The 12,500-nt window shown below is 65.4% G+C and overlaps 2 non-coding genes across 2 annotated transcripts; both read right to left on the bottom strand.

Annotated features, from left to right (window-relative positions):
- Positions 1-6,878: 6,878 nt before the first annotated feature.
- Positions 6,879-6,997, bottom strand: LOC125981536 (5S ribosomal RNA). Its single transcript, XR_007486038.1, has one exon. It is a non-coding gene; the product is annotated as a 5S ribosomal RNA (ribosomal RNA).
- Positions 6,998-7,633: 636 nt separating this feature from the next.
- On the bottom strand, positions 7,634-7,752 carry LOC125981602 (5S ribosomal RNA). The gene has a single exon (XR_007486090.1). It is a non-coding gene; the product is annotated as a 5S ribosomal RNA (ribosomal RNA).
- Positions 7,753-12,500: the final 4,748 nt, after the last annotated feature.

Below are 12,500 nucleotides of genomic sequence, written 5' to 3'. Positions count from 1 at the left end.
AGCGGATCGGCTGTTTATAAGCACCGCGGAGGTGGTCGCGGCGCCTCATTCGACTTCCAGCGGCCGGCGAGCTCGCGCACCCGCCCGGCACATCCGGGAGGCCGTGCGCACGAGCCAAGTGGCCGAAAATAGCCCCCGCCGAGCGGATCGGCTGTTTATAAGCACCGCGGAGGTGGTCGCGGCGCCTCATTCGACTTCCAGCGGCCGGCGAGCTCGCGCACCCGCCCGGCACATCCGGGAGGCCGTGCGCACGAGCCAAGTGGCCGAAAATAGCCCCCGCCGAGCGGATCGGCTGTTTATAAGCACCGCGGAGGTGGTCGCGGCGCCTCATTCGACTTCCAGCGGCCGGCGAGCTCGCGCACCCGCCCGGCACATCCGGGAGGCCGTGCGCACGAGCCAAGTGGCCGAAAATAGCCCCCGCCGAGCGGATCGGCGGTTTATAAGCACCGCGGAGGTGGTCGCGGCGCCTCATTCGACTTCCAGCGGCCGGCGAGCTCGCGCACCCGCCCGGCACATCCGGGAGGCCGTGCGCACGAGCCAAGTGGCCGAAAATAGCCCCCGCCGAGCGGATCGGCTGTTTATAAGCACCGCGGAGGTGGTCGCGGCGCCTCATTCGACTTCCAGCGGCCGGCGAGCCCGCGCACCCGCCCGGCACATCCGGGAGGCCGTGCGCACGAGCCAAGTGGCCGAAAATAGCCCCCGCCGAGCGGATCGGCTGTTTATAAGCACCGCGGAGGTGGCCGCGGCGCCTCATTCGACTTCCAGCGGCCGGCGAGCTCGCGCACCCGCCCGGCACATCCGGGAGGCCGTGCGCACGAGCCAAGTGGCCGAAAATAGCCCCCGCCGAGCGGATCGGCTGTTTATAAGCACCGCAGAGGTGGTCGCGGCGCCTCATTCGACTTCCGGCGGGCGGCGAGCTCGCGCACCCGCCCGGCACATCCGGGAGGCCGTGCGCACGAGCCAAGTGGCCGAAAATAGCCCCCGCCGAGCGGATCGGCGGTTTATAAGCACCGCGGAGGTGGTCGCGGCGCCTCATTCGACTTCAAGCGGCCGGCGAGCTCGCGCATCCGCCCGGCACATCCGGGAGGCCGTGCGCACGAGCCAAGTGGCCGAAAATAGCCCCCGCCGAGCGGATCGGCTGTTTATAAGCACCGCGGAGGTGGTCGCGGCGCCTCATTCGACTTCCAGCGGCCGGCGAGCCCGCGCACCCGCCCGGCACATCCGGGAGGCCGTGCACACGAGCCAAGTGGCCGAAAATAGCCCCCGCCGAGCGGATCGGCTGTTTATAAGCACCGCGGAGGTGGTCGCGGCGCCTCATTCGACTTCCAGCGGCCCGCGAGCTCGCGCACCCGCCCGGCACATCCGGGAGGCCGTGCGCACGAGCCAAGTGGCCGAAAATAGCCCGCGCCGAGCGGATCGGCTGTTTATAAGCACCGCGGAGGTGGTCGCGGCGCCTCATTCGACTTCCAGCTGCCGGCGAGCCCGCGCACCCGCCTGGCACATCCGGGAGGCCGTGCGCACGAGCCAAGTGGCCGAAAATAGCCCCCGCCGAGCGGATCGGCTGTTTATAAGCACCGCGGGGGTGGTCGCGGCGCCTCATTCGACTTCCAGCGGCCGGCGAGCTCGCGCACCCGCCCGGCACATCCGGGAGGCCGTGCGCACGAGCCAAGTGGACGAAAATAGCCCCCGCCGAGCGGATCGGCTGTTTATAAGCACCGCGGAGGTGGTCGCGGCGCCTCATTCGACTTCCAGCGGCCGGCGAGCCCGCGCACCCGCCCGGCACATCCGGGAGGCCGTGCGCACGAGCCAAGTGGCCGAAAATAGCCCCCGCCGAGCGGATCGGCTGTTTATAAGCACCGCGGAGGTGGTCGCGGCGCCTCATTCGACTTCCAGCGGCCGGCGAGCTCGCGCACCTTCCCGGCACATCCGGGAGGCCGTGCGCACGAGCCAAGTGGACGAAAATAGCCCCCGCCGAGCGGATCGGCTGTTTATAAGCACCGCGGAGGTGGTCGCGGCGCCTCATTCGACTTCCAGCGGCCGGCGAGCTCGTGCACCCGCCCGGCACATCCGGGAGGCCGTGCGCACGAGCCAAGTGGCCGAAAATAGCCCCCGCCGAGCGGATCGGCTGTTTATAAGCACCGCGGAGGTGGTCGCGGCGCCTCATTCGACTTCCAGCGGCCGGCGAGCTCGCGCACCCGCCCGGCACATCCGGGAGGCCGTGCGCACGAGCCAAGTGGCCGAAAATAGCCCCCGCCGAGCGGATCGGCGGTTTATAAGCACCGCGGAGGTGGTCGCGGCGCCTCATTCGACTTCAAGCGGCCGGCGAGCTCGCGCACCCGCCCGGCACATCCGGGAGGCCGTGCGCACGAGCCAAGTGGCCGAAAATAGCCCCCGCCGAGCGGATCGGCTGTTTATAAGCACCGCGGAGGTGGTCGCGGCGCCTCATTCGACTTCCAGCGGCCGGCGAGCCCGCGCACCCGCCCGGCACATCCGGGAGGCCGTGCGCACGAGCCAAGTGGCCGAAAATAGCCCCCGCCGAGCGGATCGGCTGTTTATAAGCACCGCGGAGGTGGTCGCGGCGCCTCATTCGACTTCCAGCGGCCGGCGAGCTCGCGCACCCGCCCGGCACATCCGGGAGGCCGTGCGCACGAGCCAAGTGGACGAAAATAGCCCCCGCCGAGCGGATCGGCTGTTTATAAGCACCGCGGAGGTGGTCGCGGCGCCTCATTCGACTTCCAGCGGCCGGCGAGCTCGCGCACCCGCCCGGCACATCCGGGAGGCCGTGCGCACGAGCCAAGTGGCCGAAAATAGCCCGCGCCGAGCGGATCGGCTGTTTATAAGCACCGCGGAGGTGGTCGCGGCGCCTCATTCGACTTCCAGCGGCCGGCGAGCTCGCGCACCCGCCCGGCACATCCGGGAGGCCGTGCGCACGAGCCAAGTGGCCGAAAATAGCCCGCGCCGAGCGGATCGGCTGTTTATAAGCACCGCGGAGGTGGTCGCGGCGCCTCATTCGACTTCAAGCGGCCGGCGAGCTCGCGCACCCGCCCGGCACATCCGGGAGGCCGTGCGCACGAGCCAAGTGGCCGAAAATAGCCCCCGCCGAGCGGATCGGCTGTTTATAAGCACCGCGGAGGTGGTCGCGGCGCCTCATTCGACTTCCAGCGGCCGGCGAGCCCGCGCACCCGCCTGGCACATCCGGGAGGCCGTGCGCACGAGCCAAGTGGCCGAAAATAGCCCCCGCCGAGCGGATCGGCTGTTTATAAGCACCGCGGGGGTGGTCGCGGCGCCTCATTCGACTTCCAGCGGCCGGCGAGCTCGCGCACCCGCCCGGCACATCCGGGAGGCCGTGCGCACGAGCCAAGTGGACGAAAATAGCCCCCGCCGAGCGGATCGGCTGTTTATAAGCACCGCGGAGGTGGTCGCGGCGCCTCATTCGACTTCCAGCGGCCGGCGAGCCCGCGCACCCGCCCGGCACATCCGGGAGGCCGTGCGCACGAGCCAAGTGGCCGAAAATAGCCCCCGCCGAGCGGATCGGCTGTTTATAAGCACCGCGGAGGTGGTCGCGGCGCCTCATTCGACTTCCAGCGGCCGGCGAGCTCGCGCACCGGCCCGGCACATCCGGGAGGCCGTGCGCACGAGCCAAGTGGCCGAAAATAGCCCCCGCCGAGCGGATCGGCTGTTTATAAGCACCGCGGAGGTGGTCGCGGCGCCTCATTCGACTTCCAGCGGCCGGCGAGCTCGCGCACCCGCCCGGCACATCCGGGAGGCCGTGCGCACGAGCCAAGTGGCCGAAAATAGCCCCCGCCGAGCGGATCGGCTGTTTATAAGCACCGCGGAGGTGGTCGCGGCGCCTCATTCGACTTCCAGCGGCCGGCGAGCTCGCGCACCCGCCCGGCACATCCGGGAGGCCGTGCGCACGAGCCAAGTGGCCGAAAATAGCCCCCGCCGAGCGGATCGGCTGTTTATAAGCACCGCGGAGGTGGTCGCGGCGCCTCATTCGACTTCCAGCGGCCGGCGAGCTCGCGCACCCGCCCGGCACATCCGGGAGGCCGTGCGCACGAGCCAAGTGGCCGAAAATAGCCCCCGCCGAGCGGATCGGCTGTTTATAAGCACCGCGGAGGTGGTCGCGGCGCCTCATTCGACTTCCAGCGGCCGGCGAGCTCGCGCACCCGCCCGGCACATCCGGGAGGCCGTGCGCACGAGCCAAGTGGCCGAAAATAGCCCCCGCCGAGCGGATCGGCGGTTTATAAGCACCGCGGAGGTGGTCGCGGCGCCTCATTCGACTTCCAGCGGCCGGCGAGCTCGCGCACCCGCCCGGCACATCCGGGAGGCCGTGCGCACGAGCCAAGTGGCCGAAAATAGCCCCCGCCGAGCGGATCGGCTGTTTATAAGCACCGCAGAGGTGGTCGCGGCGCCTCATTCGACTTCCGGCGGGCGGCGAGCTCGCGCACCCGCCCGGCACATCCGGGAGGCCGTGCGCACGAGCCAAGTGGCCGAAAATAGCCCCCGCCGAGCGGATCGGCGGTTTATAAGCACCGCGGAGGTGGTCGCGGCGCCTCATTCGACTTCAAGCGGCCGGCGAGCTCGCGCACCCGCCCGGCACATCCGGGAGGCCGTGCGCACGAGCCAAGTGGCCGAAAATAGCCCCCGCCGAGCGGATCGGCTGTTTATAAGCACCGCGGAGGTGGTCGCGGCGCCTCATTCGACTTCCAGCGGCCGGCGAGCCCGCGCACCCGCCCGGCACATCCGGGAGGCCGTGCGCACGAGCCAAGTGGCCGAAAATAGCCCCCGCCGAGCGGATCGGCTGTTTATAAACACCGCGGAGGTGGTCGCGGCGCCTCATTCGACTTCCAGCGGCCGGCGAGCTCGCGCACCCGCCCGGCACATCCGGGAGGCCGTGCGCACGAGCCAAGTGGCCGAAAATAGCCCCCGCCGAGCGGATCGGCTGTTTATAAGCACCGCGGAGGTGGTCGCGGCGCCTCATTCGACTTCCAGCGGCCGGCGAGCTCGCGCACCCGCCCGGCACATCCGGGAGGCCGTGCGCACGAGCCAAGTGGCCGAAAATAGCCCCCGCCGAGCGGATCGGCTGTTTATAAGCACCGCGGAGGTGGTCGCGGCGCCTCATTCGACTTCCAGCGGCCGGCGAGCCCGCGCACCCGCCTGGCACATCCGGGAGGCCGTGCGCACGAGCCAAGTGGCCGAAAATAGCCCCCGCCGAGCGGATCGGCTGTTTATAAGCACCGCGGAGGTGGTCGCGGCGCCTCATTCGACTTCCAGCGGCCGGCGAGCTCGCGCACCCGCCCGGCACATCCGGGAGGCCGTGCGCACGAGCCAAGTGGCCGAAAATAGCCCGCGCCGAGCGGATCGGCTGTTTATAAGCACCGCGGAGGTGGTCGCGGCGCCTCATTCGACTTCAAGCGGCCGGCGAGCTCGCGCACCCGCCCGGCACATCCGGGAGGCCGTGCGCACGAGCCAAGTGGCCGAAAATAGCCCCCGCCGAGCGGATCGGCTGTTTATAAGCACCGCGGAGGTGGTCGCGGCGCCTCATTCGACTTCCAGCGGCCGGCGAGCTCGCGCACCCGCCCGGCACATCCGGGAGGCCGTGCGCACGAGCCAAGTGGCCGAAAATAGCCCGCGCCGAGCGGATCGGCTGTTTATAAGCACCGCGGAGGTGGTCGCGGCGCCTCATTCGACTTCCAGCGGCCGGCGAGCTCGCGCACCCGCCCGGCACATCCGGGAGGCCGTGCGCACGAGCCAAGTGGACGAAAATAGCCCCCGCCGAGCGGATCGGCTGTTTATAAGCACCGCGGAGGTGGTCGCGGCGCCTCATTCGACTTCCAGCGGCCGGCGAGCTCGCGCACCCGCCCGGCACATCCGGGAGGCCGTGCGCACGAGCCAAGTGGCCGAAAATAGCCCGCGCCGAGCGGATCGGCTGTTTATAAGCACCGCGGAGGTGGTCGCGGCGCCTCATTCGACTTCAAGCGGCCGGCGAGCTCGCGCACCCGCCCGGCACATCCGGGAGGCCGTGCGCACGAGCCAAGTGGCCGAAAATAGCCCCCGCCGAGCGGATCGGCTGTTTATAAGCACCGCGGAGGTGGTCGCGGCGCCTCATTCAACTTCCAGCGGGCCGCGCACTCGCGCACGCCGCCCGGTTCAAATTTTCTAAGTGCAACGCACAATGAGATGCATGAGAAACGGCCTTGGTTACCATCACATTTGAAGCGATGAATACGAAGTTAAATTTTATGACTCGGTGTATAAGTCGAGGTCGATTTTTTTCGGTCGATTTTGGATCGAAAAAGGTCGACCAATACACCGGCAAATACGGTATATATACTTATTATAAATGTAGTATTTATTTATATAGATTTATTGTTTATTTATATATATAAAGGCAGGTCCGCAAAAATATTTCTGACGCGTAGCCGGTCCGTGGCGCAAGAAAGTTTGGGGACCACTAGTCTAAAAGAATCTGGCCGTAACTGGAATAGGGTTCTACGCGAATGCCCAACGGAAAAGTGAAGTGCACAAAACCTGCATTTGGCTGTATCAAAATAAATGTCATGAAAAAGGTAAAAACACTACATGGAAGCACAATGTGTTGTGCTGGGATCTTTTACAAGTAAAGACTGCTGCTTTGAGTTCACAGGGAGCCATGCTCTTTATTCACTGTACATAGTCTGTCCTCTAGCGGTAAAAACGTGAACTGCAATGCTATGGCTGTCGCCACACAATGTAGGTTTTAAACTCGTGTTGTAGTTTCAGTGTCGGAGTTCAAACTAGGCTTGCAGTTTCCGAATGCCATTCTTGATGGGTGCTGTAAAAAGTTCTTGGCTTAAACGATTGAAGTGCACATAAGAAAAAAAAAAAAAAAAAAAAGCTTACGGTAACTGGTATTCCCAGGCGGTCTCCCATCCAAGTACTAACCAGGCCCGACCCTGCTTAGCCTCCGAGATCGGACGAGATCGGGCGCTCTCAGGGTAGTATGGCCGTAAGCCGTGAGACCGCTCAGAATTTTTCATTTTATAGACACAATCGCCCCTGAAACCATGCCAAGCAGCGGCGGGACTTGATGGCTGTGGTAAAAGTTTCCTTTCACAATTGACGTGGGAAAAAAAAAAAAAAAAAAAAAGGCTTTCAGCACCTGGTATTCCCGGACGGTCACCCTTCACTTTTGTTTTTTTTTTTGTTTTTTTTACAACCAGGGCCGAAACAGTCTTTCTTCCGAGGCTTTTGGTGTTTTCTGGAAACATGGCTATCATGAAAAGTTATTGACAGCTTTTTATGCGGTAGCACGAATTTGCCGTTGCGACCTGCATTTTGCTGAATCAAAATAAATGCCTTGAAAAGTTTAAAAACACTTCATGGAAGTGTTGTGTTGGGTTCTTTTACAACTCAAGCCTGCTGCTTTGAGTTCACAGGGAGCCATGCTCACTGTACATAGTCTGCTCTCTAGCGGTAAAAAATTTAACTACAATGCTGTGGATGTCACCACATAATATAGCTTTCAAACTCGTGTTATAGTTTCAATGTCGGAGTTTAAATTAGGCTTGCTGTTTCCGGATGCCATTCGTGATGGGTGTTGTAAAAAATAGCTTCTTAAACGATTGAAGTGCACATAAGAAAAAGAAAAAGCTTACAGCACCTGGTATTCCCAGGCGGTCTCCCATCCAAGTACTAACCAGGCCCGACCCTGCTTAGCTTCCGAGATCGGACGAGATCGGGCGTTCTCAGGGTAGTATGGCCGTAAGCCGTGAGGTGACCCAACATTTTGCATTTTATAGACACAATCGCCCCTGAAACTAGCGAGCGAGCCAATGAAGCCTTCAAAACTGCTTCGGCACATGGAGACCAAGCATCCTGCATTAAAAGACAAACCTTAACCACTTCGGGTTTCATTGTCTCCGATTACGCCTGGATGGGACCGGCTCGTTTCTGAGAAACAAGCTCGGTGCTCCCAATAATTCAACGTAATGGTGACTTTTATTTTTATGTGGTTTATATTTGTTTTTATGCCAGTCGTATCATTTTATTTAATCGTATTTACCGTATTTGCCGGTGTACAGGTCGACTCGGTGTATAAGTCGACCCCCTAAAATTCGACGGAAATTTACGATTTTATGATATATCCTTTGTATAAGTCGAGCTCAATTGTTGCATTATATTAAACTTCAAAATTCAATATGCGAAATTTATTGACGAAATGTGTTCAAATTCTGGGAGGCCGTGCGCATGCTGCTGTTTATAAGCACCGCGGAGGAGATCGCGGCCGGCGAGCTCGCGCACGCCGCCCGGCACCAACGGGAGGCCGGAAATAGCTCCAAGCGGGGGTGGTCGCGGCGCCTCATTCGACTTCCAGCGGCCGGCGAGCTCGCGCACCCGCCCGGCACATCCGGGAGGCCGTGCGCACGAGCCAAGTGGACGAAAATAGCCCCCGCCGAGCGGATCGGCTGTTTATAAGCACCGCGGAGGTGGTCGCGGCGCCTCATTCGACTTCCAGCGGCCGGCGAGCCCGCGCACCCGCCCGGCACATCCGGGAGGCCGTGCGCACGAGCCAAGTGGCCGAAAATAGCCCCCGCCGAGCGGATCGGCTGTTTATAAGCACCGCGGAGGTGGTCGCGGCGCCTCATTCGACTTCCAGCGGCCGGCGAGCTCGCGCACCCGCCCGGCACATCCGGGAGGCCGTGCGCACGAGCCAAGTGGCCGAAAATAGCCCCCGCCGAGCGGATCGGCTGTTTATAAGCACCGCGGAGGTGGTCGCGGCGCCTCATTCGACTTCCAGCGGCCGGCGAGCTCGCGCACCCGCCCGGCACATCCGGGAGGCCGTGCGCACGAGCCAAGTGGCCGAAAATAGCCCCCGCCGAGCGGATCGGCTGTTTATAAGCACCGCGGAGGTGGTCGCGGCGCCTCATTCGACTTCCAGCGGCCGGCGAGCTCGCGCACCCGCCCGGCACATCCGGGAGGCCGTGCGCACGAGCCAAGTGGCCGAAAATAGCCCCCGCCGAGCGGATCGGCGGTTTATAAGCACCGCGGAGGTGGTCGCGGCGCCTCATTCGACTTCCAGCGGCCGGCGAGCTCGCGCACCCGCCCGGCACATCCGGGAGGCCGTGCGCACGAGCCAAGTGGCCGAAAATAGCCCCCGCCGAATGGATCGGCTGTTTATAAGCACCGCAGAGGTGGTCGCGGCGCCTCATTCGACTTCCGGCGGGCGGCGAGCTCGCGCACCCGCCCGGCACATCCGGGAGGCCGTGCGCACGAGCCAAGTGGCCGAAAATAGCCCCCGCCGAGCGGATCGGCGGTTTATAAGCACCGCGGAGGTGGTCGCGGCGCCTCATTCGACTTCAAGCGGCCGGCGAGCTCGCGCACCCGCCCGGCACATCCGGGAGGCCGTGCGCACGAGCCAAGTGGCCGAAAATAGCCCCCGCCGAGCGGATCGGCTGTTTATAAGCACCGCGGAGGTGGTCGCGGCGCCTCATTCGACTTCCAGCGGCCGGCGAGCCCGCGCACCCGCCCGGCACATCCGGGAGGCCGTGCACACGAGCCAAGTGGCCGAAAATAGCCCCCGCCGAGCGGATCGGCTGTTTATAAGCACCGCGGAGGTGGTCGCGGCGCCTCATTCGACTTCCAGCGGCCCGCGAGCTCGCGCACCCGCCCGGCACATCCGGGAGGCCGTGCGCACGAGCCAAGTGGCCGAAAATAGCCCGCGCCGAGCGGATCGGCTGTTTATAAGCACCGCGGAGGTGGTCGCGGCGCCTCATTCGACTTCCAGCTGCCGGCGAGCCCGCGCACCCGCCTGGCACATCCGGGAGGCCGTGCGCACGAGCCAAGTGGCCGAAAATAGCCCCCGCCGAGCGGATCGGCTGTTTATAAGCACCCCGGGGGTGGTCGCGGCGCCTCATTCGACTTCCAGCGGCCGGCGAGCTCGCGCACCCGCCCGGCACATCCGGGAGGCCGTGCGCACGAGCCAAGTGGACGAAAATAGCCCCCGCCGAGCGGATCGGCTGTTTATAAGCACCGCGGAGGTGGTCGCGGCGCCTCATTCGACTTCCAGCGGCCGGCGAGCCCGCGCACCCGCCCGGCACATCCGGGAGGCCGTGCGCACGAGCCAAGTGGCCGAAAATAGCCCCCGCCGAGCGGATCGGCTGTTTATAAGCACCGCGGAGGTGGTCGCGGCGCCTCATTCGACTTCCAGCGGCCGGCGAGCTCGCGCACCTTCCCGGCACATCCGGGAGGCCGTGCGCACGAGCCAAGTGGACGAAAATAGCCCCCGCCGAGCGGATCGGCTGTTTATAAGCACCGCGGAGGTGGTCGCGGCGCCTCATTCGACTTCCAGCTGCCGGCGAGCTCGCGCACCCGCCCGGCACATCCGGGAGGCCGTGCGCACGAGCCAAGTGGCCGAAAATAGCCCCCGCCGAGCGGATCGGCTCTTTATAAGCACCGCGGAGGTGGTCGCGGCGCCTCATTCGACTTCCAGCGGCCGGCGAGCTCGCGCACCCGCCCGGCACATCCGGGAGGCCGTGCGCACGAGCCAAGTGGACGAAAATAGCCCCCGCCGAGCGGATCGGCTGTTTATAAGCACCGCGGAGGTGGTCGCGGCGCCTCATTCGACTTCCAGCGGCCGGCGAGCTCGCGCACCCACCCGGCACATCCGGGAGGCCGTGCGCACGAGCCAAGTGGCCGAAAACAGCCCGCGCCGAGCGGATCGGCTGTTTATAAGCACCGCGGAGGTGGTCGCGGCGCCTCATTCGACTTCAAGCGGCCGGCGCGCTCGCGCACCCGCCCGGCACATCCGGGAGGCCGTGCGCACGAGCCAAGTGGCCGAAAATAGCCCCCGCCGAGCGGATCGGCTGTTTATAAGCACCGCGGAGGTGGTCGCGGCGCCTCATTCGACTTCCAGCGGCCGGCGAGCTCGCGCACCGGCCCGGCACATCCGGGAGGCCGTGCGCACGAGCCAAGTGGCCGAAAATAGCCCCCGCCGAGCGGATCGGCTGTTTATAAGCACCGCGGAGGTGGTCGCGGCGCCTCATTCGACTTCCAGCGGCCGGCGAGCTCGCGCACCCGCCCGGCACATCCGGGAGGCCGTGCGCACGAGCCAAGTGGCCGAAAATAGCCCCCGCCGAGCGGATCGGCTGTTTATAAGCACCGCGGAGGTGGTCGCGGCGCCTCATTCGACTTCCAGCGGCCGGCGAGCTCGCGCACCCGCCCGGCACATCCGGGAGGCCGTGCGCACGAGCCAAGTGACCGAAAATAGCCCCCGCCGAGCGGATCGGCTGTTTATAAGCACCGCGGAGGTGGTCGCGGCGCCTCATTCGACTTCCAGCGGCCGGCGAGCTCGCGCACCCGCCCGGCACATCCGGGAGGCCGTGCGCACGAGCCAAGTGGCCGAAAATAGCCCCCGCCGACCGGATCGGCTGTTTATAAGCACCGCGGAGGTGGTCGCGGCGCCTCATTCGACTTCCAGCGGCCGGCGAGCTCGCGCACCCGCCCGGCACATCCGGGAGGCCGTGCGCACGAGCCAAGTGGCCGAAAATAGCCCCCGCCGAGCGGATCGGCGGTTTATAAGCACCGCGGAGGTGGTCGCGGCGCCTCATTCGACTTCCAGCGGCCGGCGAGCTCGCGCACCCGCCCGGCACATCCGGGAGGCCGTGCGCACGAGCCAAGTGGCCGAAAATAGCCCCCGCCGAGCGGATCGGCTGTTTATAAGCACCGCGGAGGTGGTCGCGGCGCCTCATTCGACTTCCGGCGGGCGGCGAGCTCGCGCACCCGCCCGGCACATCCGGGAGGCCGTGCGCACGAGCCAAGTGGCCGAAAATAGCCCCCGCCGAGCGGATCGGCGGTTTATAAGCACCGCGGAGTTGGTCGCGGCGCCTCATTCGACTTCAAGCGGCCGGCGAGCTCGCGCATCCGCCCGGCACATCCGGGAGGCCGTGCGCACGAGCCAAGTGGCCGAAAATAGCCCCCGCCGAGCGGATCGGCTGTTTATAAGCACCGCGGAGGTGGTCGCGGCGCCTCATTCGACTTCCAGCGGCCGGCGAGCCCGCGCACCCGCCCGGCACATCCGGGAGGCCGTGCGCACGAGCCAAATGGCCGAAAATAGCCCCCGCCGAGCGGATCGGCTGTTTATAAGCACCGCGGAGGTGGTCGCGGCGCCTCATTCGACTTCCAGCGGCCGGCGAGCTCGCGCACCCGCCCGGCACATCCGGGAGGCCGTGCGCACGAGCCAAGTGGCCGAAAATAGCCCCCGCCGAGCGGATCGGCTGTTTATAAGCACCGCGGAGGTGGTCGCGGCGCCTCATTCGACTTCCAGCGGCCGGCGAGCTCGCGCACCCGCCCGGCACATCCGGGAGGCCGTGCGCACGAGCCAAGTGGCCGAAAATAGCCCGCGCCGAGCGGATCGGCTGTTTATAAGCACCGCGGAGGTGGTCGCGGCGCCTCATTCGACTTCCAGCGGCCGGCGAGCTCGCGCACCCGCCCGGCACATCCGGGAGGCCGTGCGCACG

The sequence above is a fragment of the Syngnathus scovelli genome, chromosome 14, assembly GCF_024217435.2.
Source record: "Syngnathus scovelli strain Florida chromosome 14, RoL_Ssco_1.2, whole genome shotgun sequence".
Classification (NCBI taxonomy): Eukaryota; Metazoa; Chordata; class Actinopteri; order Syngnathiformes; family Syngnathidae; genus Syngnathus; species Syngnathus scovelli.
The sequence above is the reverse complement of the archived record's forward strand: the minus strand, read 5'-3'. Positions and strand labels throughout refer to the sequence as shown.